The sequence below is a fragment of the Pseudopodoces humilis genome, chromosome 6 (assembly GCF_049639895.1).
Source record: "Pseudopodoces humilis isolate 2021_Gansu_Grassland_sample_001 chromosome 6, ASM4963989v1, whole genome shotgun sequence".
In the NCBI taxonomy this organism is placed as follows: domain Eukaryota; kingdom Metazoa; phylum Chordata; class Aves; order Passeriformes; family Paridae; genus Pseudopodoces; species Pseudopodoces humilis.
This window is the reverse complement of record NC_142205.1, coordinates 71,125,325-71,140,648: the sequence shown is the minus strand read 5'-3', so window position 1 is coordinate 71,140,648 and position 15,324 is coordinate 71,125,325. Positions and strand designations below refer to the sequence as shown.

The window sequence follows — 15,324 nt, the reverse complement described above, 5'->3', positions numbered from 1 at the left end:
GAAACGGAGCCAGTTCCGTAACTGAAGCAGAGTAACACGGAGCCGTGAGAAAGTCACATTAAAGAGCAAGCCAGTGAGCTGGGGCGTGGAGTGGTCGGGGCTGAGGGAGGAGGGACAAGTCCAGGTCGCAGAGCAGCAGCACCGGCAGCGGGGCTCCCGACGGATCGGTGGGAGCTGCCAGCCCACGGGGTCCCTGCCCAGCGGCAGCTCTGCCAGCCGGCTGCGGGGAAGCCGGGCACTCTCCCAGGAGAGCCAAGGGAAAAGTAACATCTTCCTGTGGCTGCAGAGTCAACCACCCTGTCTGCTTCACAGAGCACAGCACCAGTGACCTGTCAAGACTCTTTTCCTCTGAAAACTGCCGTGATCGAACTGGAGTTGGAAGGCATGGATGGGGATGCTGCAGGAGAAAAGGCAAACCCAAGCAAACCACGCACGGAGCGTCGTGGGCTGAGCTGTTTGGCAGGTCCCAAATCCCACAAGGTTTACCCCTCAAGCTGCCACACACTGCTCCCCCTCACCACGTAGCTCACAAACACAAAAGGGGAGACTTGTTCTGGTAGGAAACATCCACAGCCCCACACTGCTCCCCACAGGTGTGACCAACACTCCTTGTGACAACCAGCACCATCCAACCTCCAACTACAGACGGATCAGCACAGGTGGATCGGCCAGACCTGAAGGTTCCCACCTTCAGGTCCTGGACCTGAGCAGAGAGAAGAGCCACCAAAAGCTTCCCTGCCACTGCCAGCAGTGCCCTCACCAAGCCACCCAGGTTAGATGCCAAGTGTGTGTGGGGACGTGTATGCGCATCCCCAAAGGAATGAGTCAGCAAACCAAACACCCTGCTTCTGTCAGCAGCCTGCAGGGAGACAGAGATAACATTATTTCTTCTCTCTCTGCAACCTGTGAAGCGTTCAGACACTGCAACTGTAGTGGCCAAGTAAACAGCAAACCAGGAAGGAGACTTGGTCCCAGCTGATGCTCTCGCAGCCCGTACACAAATGCGTGAATAAACAGACCTAATGTGACCGATTCCTTTTTAGGGCCCTGATGTCTTCTGGGTTTCTCACATATTTGCACATGGGCTCTGCCACAGAAAAAAAAAAGAGCTTCTGACTATACTCAGCACAGCCTGGTTGATGCACTTTTGGAACATGTTGCCAAATTTATCCTGGATGCATTTTCCCCTGTCAGCTCTAAAACAGCATTTATTTACAAGCTTTCTCAGCAAAAGGCTGTACTCACCCAGAGCAAAGCAGGACAGAACCCTCTGCTTTCCACACAAAGAACTTGCACTGTAATATTTATAAACCAAATAAATTCCCAATTAAGTCATCTCCTTAGGTGAAACGTTTCCCTCTACGGAGGTGTTCTCAGGGATTGAAATGAAGTCCCATGACAGGATTTAAATATGAGTTTTAGGTCTTGACTAAATCTTGTTTTCGAAAACTCTTACAGACTGGAACGTCAGGAACTCTAAATGTTTTATCTCAACTCACAGGTTAAGTCTATGAGAGCACCTTCCTGAAACCAAGATAAGAATCATTTCAATTCAGGATGGCAAAATAAGTCCCATCATTTGGATTTCAATTTTGATCTCCGACAACTTGGGAAGAACTCTTGGCCTTGGATATGTTCCAGAAATGAAGTAACTACTAGGAAAAGCGATTGGGCGTGAATGAAGTTACAGCTTTCTTCTGCACAAACAATAAAGTAACACTATCAAAACACAGAGAAACTTAAGGGGAACATTGGCACTAGGTGCCGGGACAGGTGTAACAGTTGAAGCCTTTGCTTCATTGTGATTAAATGACTTACCATAAAACAACATGACTATAAAAACTGATAAAGTCAGCTGCCTCTTCGGCTTCATTTCCTTCTCCTCAAGGAAACCATGGAGCTAGAACTGGGGACTCAGCAAGGAGAAGGCTGCCTTGCACTCCAAGCTTCATTTGAGATCTGCAGGATCTCAGTGCAAGCCCCTCTCCAGGACAGGGTGAGCCTCTGCTGCCAGGCACCTGGCTCCTGACACATCCCACATCCATCTGCTGTGTTTCACGTAGCTACAGCCAGGAAAAGGCACAGAGACACCCTGTAAGGAGTTCAAGCTTGCACTTCAGAAGCAGCTTTGTGGGATGGACTCAAATGAGATGAATCCACAGGAAGGAGTTATTCTGGACTGCAAATATTATGAATGTATCTGTTTGAGGCTAACATAAACCAGACATTTTTGTAGCTCTGTTTTCTGCAATGGATGAAATAGAAATCACAAAAAAAATGGCTTTCTCTAGAGGCAGAGTGGTGTCAGGTTTTAAACCCATAAGCAGTAGTGGATTTTTCCTAAAAATTATTATTTCAAGGCAGCCTGTGACATCTGATCTGTTGTTGGCTATTTATTACTGTGACAATGTCATGTCCTGCAATATTTTTGTTACAGTTTTATGCCTGAGAGGCAACTTCATACTTGACTGTGTGTCTGTTTGAAACCAATGCTGGTCTAAACAGCAGCTGCTCCTTGTTCCAGTCCCCAGCTCTTTTAGAGGAATCTGTGACCAAGTGTGCTGTGTCACAGGAGCAGGTACCACGGGCTAAGAAGCTCCTACAACACGTCTCAAGCGTGTATTTGACATCAGCTCAGCAGACAACTTGCAAAGGACAGGAGATCCAGGTACCTCCATAGAGAAATGTGCACCAAGAAACAGCAACTGCAGGAACTCTTCCAGCATCTGCTGCATACTGCCCACCTGGAACCTCCAAAAGCAAGACACGGCAAGCATGATCCTGAGGCAAACTTCCAACTACAAATGGGGACGTTAGAGTCCAGCAGCTTGGTCCTGTGTCTAAAAGAAAAGGGTTATCTGGAATGGGCGGTGCTGGGTTTAAGTCCATTTCCCACTGAGCAAAGGAACAGGCAGTGTGTACAATGAGGGGTGGGGCAGCACACCACTGGCACCACTCACCCAGAGCTGCTTTTCTCCAGGGAAAACAACTTAGCACGCTCAGTCCTGGCTTCCCAGCATGCAGCTAGCTCCTGCACTTGTCCTCTCCTGTGACTGGTTGGGGGGGGGGGGGGGAAGTTCTCCATAGCAATCACACCACACATAAGGTGTGAAATTAGCTCATAGCTTAACTTCACCTCTGTAATTACAGTTGGAAGCTTTTCCCTTCCCTCAGGCTTCAGACTGTTAAATGCACAACTCCTAGAGCTGCATATTGTCCCACCAACACCTTCCCAACCACCTCTGAGATGCTGAAGCCCCTCTAAAAGCATCACAGAGCTCTGGACCACTGATGGTAACATGGGTACAGAGTGTGCTGGCTTCCTGCTGCGAGGAGGACAGGCAAGACCTGATCCAGCACAATCCAGACCTGAGCTCTGGCTGGCAGAGGCAGAAAGCCTGGTTGTATAAAACATTTTGGACATATCTGAAGCAGCCAAGGGAGCTAATGCACTCTCAGCACTTCCCAGAGTGCAGGCGCAGCGTTTCTGATCCAGTTCTTGGCATCCTGAAGCGATACGTGGATTCACAATATGCTGGTTTCAAAAACATAATCCAGCAAAAGGGATATTTTTAACATGGATCATTTTGGGAATCTGCTTAACCACTCGCGTGGCCTTACACAAGCAGAAACTTCTCAAAGCGCACTTATCCCCAAATTATGCCAACTTCACCTGGCTATTAGGTGACAGTCTCTGTAAATTCCAATTCTTCCACGTTGGAGCAGCTGCTCCTAAGTAAGAAGGGATGTGATACCACCTGAGTTCACCTCCAACGGAGTGTGAAGAGAACACACAGCTGTAAAAGTAAAACAGAATGGCAAAGCCATCCAAACCAAATGTCAGCACACACACAAGACTCAGGCAGAAGAAAGAGCTCAAAAAATATTAGGCAGCCAAAAAAAACAGTGGGCTTTGGCCTTATCCTCACTTCAGTGCCAACTGCTCGTCCCGAAGACTTCATAGTGACCATTCCCTGGGGTGATGAGACAAAAATCTCGGCTGAGGAAGGTCACTGGCATTGGTCCTGGTGCATGCATCAAATCCTAATGCAATAATAGTCACTCAAAACTAATGCAGACCTGAGAGCCAGAAATGTGAACAGCCAGATTTCAAACTAAATGCCCTTCTAGCCTTCACTGGCTGCACTGGGAAGAAAAAAAAAAAATGAGAGGAAATAAAAAAACCAAACCAAAACACAGAAAACCCACAAAAACACCCCAAAAAAACACAGAACCACATGCCAGTGGAAGCTTACTGAAGATAAAGAAACATTTCCTGACAGAAGAGGAGAGAAGGGAGTGAAATGCAAAACCAAGTTATTTTATTACTTGAGACTAAAGCAAAAAAAATCATTTCATCACTTCCACCAATTTAAGCTCCAGTCAGAAGAGAGTCAGTCAGAACCCAGAGCAGCACGGACCTGGGCTGCCATTCTGTCTCCCCAGAGTGCCAAGTGCTCAACGAAACACCGATTATGCCAGAACAAGCCACAGAGCCAGAAGGACAAAGGTCCCTCACAAGCGATACCCACAAGGATCACAAAGCAGAAACACAACTGCAAGTGACAATTCCCTTCCGCAAGGCCACAGATGCTGCTCTGGGAGAGCATCTCCTGTGCCTTCTGGGGGCTGTGATCAGGCTGTTGGGACAACCATATGCGTGGTCCCCGGCTACCACGAACCAGACTCATACCCACAGGCAGGAAAACTTCCTCTCCTCAAAATGTCAGTGATGTCAGGTTGGTAGGAAAGAGCTGTTCCAGAGCACCGACAGCCACCGGGATGTCAGACTGTCTGGGGGAACCTCACTGCCACGGCCACTGGCCCACAGAGAGCTCATCCACACAGCCATACATTTGACAGTGCCTGCAGAGAAAGCAAAGGGGGGGTTTGCACACCTCTAAGGAACAGGTCACTGGAGCACGGAGCCAAGCAGCACCTTCAGGTGCCCCTCCGGCCACGCAGCTCGTGAGGGCAATGCGTGCTGGTGACCCGCTCGACACCTCGGCTGGGCGCGTGATGGCAGCGAGGAGCGGGCCGAGCCCGTGATCTTTCCACTCAGCCCTGCAGACCAATTAGTCATTAATAAAGAGTCTGGCCCAGAGCAGGCAGGGGCACATGATCGCGTTCTCACGGCATTAGTCAGCGGATGGAGCGATATGGGTTCCTTCACCAGGACACCGGCTCCAACGGGAGGAACATGATGCAGCATAAAAGCAGAGTGCTATGAGCAGACAACGCATGATCCTGCATAAAGGCAATCCATTTAGCAGTGCTCAACTCGCCTCACCAGCAGAATGTGTTTGCTTCTGGACTGGCATTTTGCTCCATGGGAGAGTCAGGTTCTTAATTTGGTTCTCAGAGCCCTGAAGCTGGATTCACTGTATCCTCCAACCACAGCCAAGAGCGCAGAACCCAACTGCTGAGCAGGCAACTCCCAAGTTTTAACAAGACTGTCCTCTACGTGACATCCATTTAAGGGCAGCTCAAAATAGACTTATTCATACCAGCCTAAAACAAGACTCTGAAGAAAACAACAACCCAAGAACTGAAAAGTAATTTCTTGCCAGAAAGTACTCACAGCTACTTCAGAACTCCTTCCTTGTGACCCATCAATGTTGTCCGGAAGAACAACTTGTGGGACAAAGCTGGTAGGAACGCAGTGATGCTGATAAGCAGCGCTGCTGCAGGACGTCCTGTGTCCTCCCAAATAACCTAAACACCACTGTAATGATTACTGAGCTTGGACAAAAGACCAAGCAGACTTCTGCAAGGGAAGAGAAAATGACATTTTAGCATCCATCTTTCTTTCAGTGTCTAGAAAACTTCATCTGATCTAGGAATGGACTACAAAAAAAATCCTTCTCTGGATAGAGAAAACCTAAAAAATTAAGATCACTTACGTCTTCCTTTACCAGAGGAAGGCTACTCACCCTCCTCTACTGCCACTTACACGCGTTTGTCACTGGAATGAGCTCCTCTCCCTGCACAGCAGCTGGTTCTTTGTGACTCCAGATCATTAGTCCATAAACATCAACTTCCCAGGCATTCCTCAAATGTTCTCTTCAGATTTCCCATGTGCCTGTACAACTCAGCCCTTTACCCACTAGGGTTTCAAGCCATCATGTCTTAACATGAGCAAGCGCTATAAAAATTATTTTATAGGTCCCACATTCTCTTCCCTCTTCTTCCAGAACTCCGTATAAAGCAGAGTTCGCTACTTCTCTTTTAGGAGCTATCAACTCAAAGGCATCCTCAAGAACCACTGCGGATATAACATTCTGTGCTGCCCTGTCTGGGGTACAACTAATTTTCCTCTCAGTATCTAGCACGGGGCTACGGTTTGGATTTGTGCTGGGAACACACAATTCACCCATGGGAACTCACGAATGCTGTAGTTCCTGCTGCAGGAGCCAGCAAGCAGTGATGCAGCGCTCGGTTGCCGGCTGGGGTTAAATCAGGACAGTCCTTTTCGGCCCCCAATCCGGGGCACAAAGGGTTCAGAATAACGGCAGATTTGACTGGAACGTGCTAGGTGGAACTGACAGCTGTCACAGCTGTATGGATACTAACCAGAAGGCTCCTGTCTTGCCATGGGCACGCTTGCCTGGCTGCATGCGGCGCCTAGAGCTCGGCTCAGGGCGGCTCAGGGGTGGCTTTTGCTCTCGGTGCTCACCGTGGTGCTTATCAGGCCACTCTGCTGGGCCTGGGAACGCTCCGATAACAGCAACCGTGACGTCGGGGGCCAGCGCAGGGCGACTGCGCTGCTATCCTGGGGAGACTGCAACTCCAGTGGGAGCTAGAGCCGGTGGGCTGTGACCTGTGCATGACACCCCAAAGGGCAACTCCAGGCTGGAGAAGGTACTTGTCAAAGCAGCTGGCCGGGCCCGTGCTGCAGCAGGTACACCTTGAAGCATCAGTGGCCATGCATGAGGACATGCTGGAGCACCTCACAGCTCGTGTCCATCACCCACCACCTGCTCTCATCCTCTGTTCCAGATGCATCTGTCTAAAACACTGGAGGCAGCTGTGCCTTCAGAAGAAGCCTCGGGAAAACAACTTTGTGTATGTAACAGGCCTGAAATGGTTTGCTTTGGTAACAGATATTCATATAAGCACAACAGGATAAAGCAGCTTCTACACTCCTTTTTTAAGCTGTCAGGGCCACCACGGCTGGGCCCAGACACAGTCATTAGTCACACATTTCTTGGAGACACCTGTTAACAAAGAAAGGCTTTATGTCCAGCACCTAATTGCAACATGGCTGTTTCAAGGTAAACGGGAAATGGGCTACGATAATATTAAATCCCAGTTATCTGCATCCATTATCTTGCATTTATTTATTGCTAAGCGGAATGACTGGTCTGGGAACAGAGCCAGAAAAGTTGGGTTGATACCACAGTCCAAGACTTCATAGATATTTCTGAGAATCACAAGTTAAGGGTCACATCCAGACCTGAACTGACCTCTCTGCAAAAATCCACAGGTACCTTCACCGTGTCACAAGTCAAGCCTTTCCAGGGAAACAGAGCTGTTGGCAGCCCAAGGCATTACTGGACCAGGAATACCTAATGCAAAGGTGTCCTATTCATCACTTAGAATTAAAAAGGCAGAAACAGGTTTGTTCAAGAAGCATGACTCCCTTCATAGAAAGGTTATTACAGAAACTTCTAGCATTCACAGGAATCTCTACACTCCCCCATTGCTCAAGATTCAGGGGACATCCAGGTTACTTGCTGGGAGAGACATTTTGAGCAGGATGAGCTTAAGTTGTTTTTCCAATGCTTTTTAACAAATTAAGTTGCATAGCTAATGTTCAGTGAACTGGGCTCTTTTAGCTTGATCTTTAATTCGAGTAATCATTTTAAAAGCTGGAGACACTATCTCCCTTTACTCAGTCTCTGGAGAGGATTCTGACACTGGAACACACAGTCAGGGCTTTTTCACAGGACTGTTTTGCAGCATACTCCCTTTCAACAAAATTTACACACTGTATTCCTGGCAAAGGGAAGAGATCCGTGATCCAAGCAAAACTTTGGAAACACGGAGGTCTTCCTTTTGCAGCAACTCCCGCCGTTCCACCGTTCTGTTCACGGGTCCAGAGCATCCATCCCAGGTTAGATTACAGTACAAGGATGGTAGTTACACGTCCACTCCTTCAGGTTATACTGCAAACAGGAGTAAGCCACGAGGCTGAGCAGTCAGAGCATCCTGCCTGGAGCTCCGTGCCCACAACAGACGAGCAAGGGCGCCTGGGCTTGCCTTGCCGACCAAGCACGGGCCTAAGCCCACGCTCGAGCCCAGGCTTGCTCGCATTCCTTCCACGCTAGCAGGCTCTCAGGCTGAACTTCAGAGCGCTGCCAAGGTGGCAACACAGAGCCCAGCAGACCCAAAGATCAGCAAGGTGCCAAGTACAAGCCAGAGCCCCCCAGAGTGCCACGGATGGAACCGCGCATCCGCCTCGTCAGGCAAAGGGCAAAACCTCTTCCCCAAACACGGGAGAGCCCAATGGACACGTAAGGACACAGAAGACCTTCTCCAAGCTTGGATGACACGGGAGCTGTATGCCATGTGAGACAGCCTGCCTTTGCTTCTAAAGCCCAATTTCAGTATAGAAATTGATCATTCACCACTGATTAAAGGGGAGAAAAGGAGTCTTTTATCCCGAGTGAGACGCATTCACAGACTTATAGGGAATGATTGCACGTATCACGTTCCGGTAGAAGCAATTCTTGCTCTTAGGCAGCAATAATCTCCTTTCCATGCACATTCCAGTGATGTGCCAATAACACGCCAGAGATACAAGCCCACTCTGAAACTGAGAGCATTTCAGGATCTATTCAAGGTATTTTTTCCAAAAATTCACTCATGTCATCCAACAGGTGAGCTGGGACCTAAAAGACAAGCCAGGTAGGTGGACAAATGATGGCTCTAAGTTCATTCCAACTCTAAATCAATATTCTATTCTACAGCCTCTCTCTAACACCACCCTCTAAGCGCCTATCAAAGATGCACTCAAGACTTTGCACTGGTCTTTCACTGATTTACAACCCCACCCTGCAAGCAGCTCATGGCTGCAATCCAGACTTTGTCCTGCACCCCTTGGGCCCCACTTGATGGATTCTCCCCACACACTGTCCTATCTCATCTTCCGTTCATGTTGGTGGAACTACTCATGCAGGACTCACCCCATGGCCTTAAAGGCCATGGAGCTGAGTTGCCTCAAGGCCAGAAGTCACCTGTGCTGAAGTGTTTAGCGGGACTAAGCAAGAGCTCCACATTTCCAGCCTTTCTCGCTGCAGTGATGCAGGTGTTCCTGCACTGAAACTCCATTATCAGCACTACAAACACTGCTTTCCGTGGAACACCACACTGACACTTCCACTGGGACAGTACTGCTCAAACCCTGTTAGTGCTCACCTAAGAGATCATGAGATGTCAAACAATGGATGTGGAACACTCCCATGGCACCACACGCTGGCTTGCTGTGCCACCGAGGCTCTGGAACGGAGCTTTGCTGGGGACACAAGAGAACAAAGCCCCATCTATTCTCCCCTGGGGGTGATTGTTCCTGCCCAGAAGGACACACAGGCAGCCCTGTTGAGCAGGGCTGCCGGTCTTGAGCCATGCTCTGTGTCTGCTGAATGCACCAAGTGTCAGCCAGGGAAGTGAGCTCAGACTAGACAAATTAACAAGAATTTAGGTAACATCCGCTTCGAGATGACCACATTTACCAACTCTGAGACCTCAGCAAAATGTGCAGGACCAATTCCCGTGTATAAGAAAGACACTTCAATTCCAGTGCAACAGACAGGTTTGATGTGCTCAAATGCCACTTTTCCCTAAGCTACTGAGCAACTATTTCCCAGCTTCATTCTGAACCATCTCATATTTAGCAGCCTTGGTGCAAAGACCTTTACGCTTGTGTCGAAGGGCTGACAATGTGTCTGAAGTGTTATACAGCCACCGGTACAATAAAAGCAATTAACTTTTGCAACCTTCTGTTCAAGGTTAAGAGCTGAAATGAGTTCAGTAAACCTTCAAGATGTGATTACAATGACATAAAAACTTATTAAAAAAGCTTAAGGGGAAAATACTATAATCTTCAAGTTGCACACACCGTTGAAAAAGAGAACCAAGTTCTGTTTCTGCACCTGCTGAGGGAAAAGTTAGAGAAAAAGAGAGAAAACTGAAAAAAATTAGTAAAGGTAAGTAGTTGGCACGCAAGACCACTTCAGTTGTTGTCTTTGACGTCAGATTACACGCCTGCATAGTCATCAAAATCAAAGCATTTGCATGTTTTGCTCAGAAGAAGTAGCAGAAAAAGACAGAACACACCACAGGAATAACTCCTAAGTGAAACAACCCAAAGATTTGTTGCACATGCAAACCCACCAGCACTTCTTGCATAATATCAGCTCATTATGAAAACTTTCAAAAGAAAGTAAAATGCAATCTCCCCCAGGGAACAATCACATCAAATATCAGCCTGTTTCATTAACTTCACCAATGAGCAGCAGCCACCTCGCAGAGGTCAAAAGAAGAGCTACCATAGCTCTGTATTATTTATATATTATACATAAGTGTATTAATAACAATGCATTACTAATTATAATCTGAATAAAATTAAATAGCTTTTATAATCACCATTAATAACAGAAATAAGTGATTCGAGTAATCCTCAGTCTTAAAAGAACTCATGGAACAATTCCCACCACCAAGTTCTTCAACTCACTTTGGCACACCAGAAGTATGGATCGATACGTGTGGAAGGACAATTAAGGCTTATTTCGAGACAGAATTAATACAGAGTATTTAGCAAGTATTTATTATATGCTGGCAAAACAGAAATATGATGCTGTTCCCCTATAAAGTTAGTTATATAATACAATTCGCATTTGGAACATTTGGAAAATTCTCTTCCCCCACTAAAAGGATCTCCTTAGGAATAGAAAATAGATAGATCAGCCATATTCTCTCTCTCCATATATATATATATATATATATATATATATATATAAATAATAAATCTATTTTAAATCCCCCCTCAGTCTCTGTTTTACCTTGGCAGCAGAGTGAACTTTCCTAAGAGCACACATTTCTGGAATTCAGAAGCTGAAAGCTCATTTGTGCTGCAGATTCAAAGGAGTCTGATATTGCTGACATGGAATCAGCTCTTCTGATTTTTCTGGTGAGAAAAGACAATCAGCTAAAACCAGGGCCATTTGCAACCTCCTCTGCTGTGCTCAGAAGGCTCAGCCATACTCCAGGCAGCATGGATTTACATGCCTATTGAAGCTGGACAGAAATCCACTGCTCCAAATCAAACTGAACGCCAAGAAATGAAAGGCAGTTTTCTCTGATTTTCAAATTTCTCATAAATCCCCATGCAACTTCTGCCAGTCCCTATGGCATGTTCAAATACATTCCTGATGTGAAAGACTCACAATTGTGGGATAGTAATTCAAAGACATTTTTATCTCCTCAGTTAATGTAATTAAGCCATTGAAAAACAAGAGCTCTGCAGCTTTTTACTTACGCCACGCACTGTTTTATCACCCAATTATGGGCACAGTAATTGTCTTTGACACTGTCCAACAACAATAAAAAGCATTCCTGCCACAAACTGCACACAATCCTGGAGCAAACTCAGGAGAAACGAGATGCTACAGTGACTCAAAGTTCAAGGGCAGGGGCAGAAGCCTTGCCTTGAGTGGTTGTGGGGAATTCACTACAACCTTGACCATTTTATAGCTGTATATTAATTTCAAGCCGCGCAGTGAAGAGCTTTCTTAGCAGAGTCAAGAGAAAGACCTCTGCCTCCCCATCCAAGTCCTTATGTTTGGAGGGAGCACAAAAGAGGAGCTTCCCTTCCACCAGACGCAGCACAGTGACACAGAGACGCGCTCCTTTATCAATATTAACCATCAACTGCTATTACTGGGTTTTCAAAGAGCACTCCCCCCCTCCCGAGCCTTCTAAGTGCATTTGAAGCCGGAAGCAGCTAATTGACTTGGAACGAGGAGTTATCAGAACCCTTTTAATTTGCTCAAAGCAAGAGCTCAAATTCTAAACCTAATGCACGCAGAAAATACGTGCGAGGCGGGTCGCTGGAGCGTGACAAGGATGCTCTCACAGTGGGGCCGTGAAGGCATCTCACCGGCACCGAGGGACCGAGCGGTGCCGGAGCGCCGTCAGCAACGAGGCACCTTCAAACCCTCCTTCCAAGTCCTCTGGTTCTCCCAGCCCGTGGGGAGGAACTGGACTGCAGACCAGTAAAAGCCACGCTTGTTTTGATTTGGACGTGCATAACGATGTCGTGGCATAAAATCCAAGAAATTAAATTAAGGAAGAGAAATTGGTTTACTAGAAAATCCGCACTAACAGATGGCACGTACACACACAGGAGCCTCGCTGCTGTACCCACACGGCCTGGTTTTGGGCACCCACCTCCCAAAACAGCACATTTCCCCCAGTATTTCCCTTCTCAAAGCAACACCTTTGCCTTTATGACTGCATCTTTCTGGCAAGGCAGCACCTCCGACTGCAAATAGCTGTTTGCAAACTTACTGGCAGAAAAATAAGGACAGGTTTTTTTTTCTTTAGCCTCTCATGCAGCAATTTTCCTTCGCAACCTTACCCAAAACACCTTCCAGCATATTCTTTATTACGGCTGTCCAGGGTGGCAGCATTAGAAAACCTTCAGCCAGAGACACACACAGCTCCTCCACCCTCTCTGATAAGCAGGTAGATCTGAAAACAAAAGGAGTTACAGATTCTTCCTCCTCACAGGGATGTTTTTCTTTGAATTGCACTTTGTTCATAAATTCAACCCTTTCTTATCAGCTGAAGACATCGGTAACCAAAGCATTTACCCTACACCCACTGCATTTTAATAGCTCCTCTTAAAAACCTGCTGCAAGTGATACCACAAGACAGCACCAGTATAGGAGGCTGTTTTCCAGCTGCAGAGAAGTTTCAAGATTTAAAACTGTAACATAGAGGTTTAAAGGAAAAACGTGCACAGCTCTGAGCTGCAGAAAATCCTGCCGGACTTTGCTGGGAGCAGACCGGATGAGTGCAGGGTGTTACCTTGCCAGGAATGCCCTGTGCACACAAATTAAAGCTTCATCCCTCCTCCCCAGAGCTAGTAAAAAGAAAAAAAAAAAAAAAAAAAGAAAGAAAAAATCCATAATTCCTCCCCACCCCACCTTGCTCCCCACTCATCTGAGGTCAGCAGGCTACAGCTGCCAATCCCTTGAAATCTTGGGAATGCAGCTCCCTAAAGTCCAGCCACTGCTCCTAAAAATGTGAAATTCACATTCGGCAGGAGCAAAGCGTAAGTTACAAACAAATCCTCCTATTTTTTATTTTTGGAACTTGAAAGACCGTGCTTCCTTCCTAGGAAGCTGAAGAAGCATCCCTGCAGATTGCACTAGCATTTGCCCTTCCAATCCCACTGACCCTCACCAGCAGGAGAAGTTGATGAGAGCTAAAATCACCAGCTGAAACCAGGCTTTGCAAAATTACCTCTTCCATCATCTAATCCAGGAGCCACCAGAACAAGTCTTTGAGCATGGAATGGCAGTTTGGGAAAGGAAGGGCACAGACGAGAAGAGATCAGCTCACGTACATGCCCTGAGCAAGCAGAGATGCAAACAGTCCTGTTTAATCATTCGGCGCAGGACTGGAAACTGGGAGAATAAAATGAAGTCTCTCACTCAATAGTTGCTGGGGTTCGGGAGCCTGAAGGTTGTTTTGGCCAGGGGGCCTCTCTACCTTATTCTTTATGCACAATTTCCTACTGATCTCAAACAAAGTACAAGCTAGGCATGTTCCCACAGCCTATCACACCAACACTTACCAGCACATTCTGTCTTACACACAATATATACAGCTCTGCACATTTTGTTAAACCCATCTAGTAAAGTTTCTTTTTTTTTTTTTTCCCTGACCAGAAAATCTGTACATTATAGGAGCAACCAGAACCAAGTTCCGAAGCAGCTGGGAGCACACGCACCAAGGCACGTTCAGATGCACGGTGACTTCACCTCTCTGACACAAAAGGAGCAAGTACCTATATATAGTACATGGAGCAGTTCTGGGACGGAGCTGCTCCTGCTCCGGTCTGCCCCAGGGCCCGACCTTGCTCCTTACGCACCCAACTTCACTAACAGGAGCAGCTTTGCGGAACGACTCCACGCAGCTCCCGCTACGCGCCCCAAGCTCCGCTCTTCGGGGAGAGCCCGGTGCCTTTTTCCATGCCGTGGGAGCTCCCCGCACATCCGAGGGCTCCTCCTGAACGCCAGTGCTAAAGGGATGCGCTCCGAACAAAAGAAAAACCCATTAGTAATTAACGTTGTAAAGGAAAAAGGAACAAGCCTAAAGATGGTTAAATCCTCGTTTCCCCGGGTGCTCTCCCTCTGGATGGCAGCGCTTCACAGGAAGCACAGAAAGGGCAAACAAACAGCAAAGAGCTGATCTTGGATAATAAAACAACACTCCGTACGACCATATACCAGGTGGAAAACTGGAAACCTGGGAAAGACGAGGCTGCCTATTCAGCGGCTGCTAACAACTCACTGAAGATGAACTGAAACGGCAAAAAAAGTTTTCAAACAACATGACGCGTTTTAAAAGTTGCCTCCAGCAGAGCCGGGCACCGAAGAAGCCACCGAGGAGGCAGAAGGGTGTCGCGGCGTTCCCAGCCCCGCTCCCGCTCACTCACCTCCGGGGCTCGGGCTTGCGGCGCTCCTCCAGCTTGGCGGCGGGCGGGGGCTGCGGGGCAGCCGTGGCGGCGGGCGGGCTCTGCGGACGGGCTGCGGCCGGCCTCAGTGGGGCATGGCGGCGGTCCTACACCTGCCCCTCCGTGCCGTGTTGGTGGCGGTGCGGGTGCGCGCCCGCGGCAGCCCGAGCGAGCAGCGCGGCTGTGCTGGCGGCGCCGGCCCCGGCCCGCACTTAAAGCCGCCGGCGGGCTCGGCCGTCCCCTCACCCGCCCCCATCCCGGCCCGTCCCGTCCCGTCCCATCCCATCCCCGGCCGCCGCTCGGCGTCACGGGGCCCGGGGCGGGGAGCCCGGAGGAGGAGTCTGAGGACAGGGGCTGCGCTTCCCCGCCCCGAGCTCGGGGCCGCGCCGGGGCAGGTGCGCGCTCCCACAGCGGGGAGCGGAGGGCAGCGGCGGCCGCGGGACGCACACCCCCCCCACCCCGGCTGGGAGTGGCCCCGGCCGCGGGCACCCTGTGCCTCAGGCCGGGAGATGCCATCCCCCTGAGCAGGGGGGATGCGTTCCCTGGGAGCACCGCCGGGATACTCCCACGGCAGGTTC

The 15,324-nt window shown here is 48.6% G+C and overlaps 1 protein-coding gene across 8 annotated transcripts in view; it reads right to left on the bottom strand.

Moving 5' to 3' along the window:
* SLC4A4 (solute carrier family 4 member 4) overlaps positions 1 to 15,324 on the bottom strand; it is a 144,073-nt gene that overhangs the window by 99,924 nt on the left and 28,825 nt on the right. The window contains exon 1 of one of the 8 annotated variants that reach the window (XM_088056360.1): positions 14,729 to 14,916. The exons of the other annotated variants lie outside the window; for them this stretch is intronic. The gene's annotated coding sequence lies outside the window, so the exon portion shown is untranslated. Of the gene's footprint in view, positions 1 to 14,728; positions 14,917 to 15,324 lie in introns of those variants that run through there. 8 annotated transcript variants of the gene reach the window in all.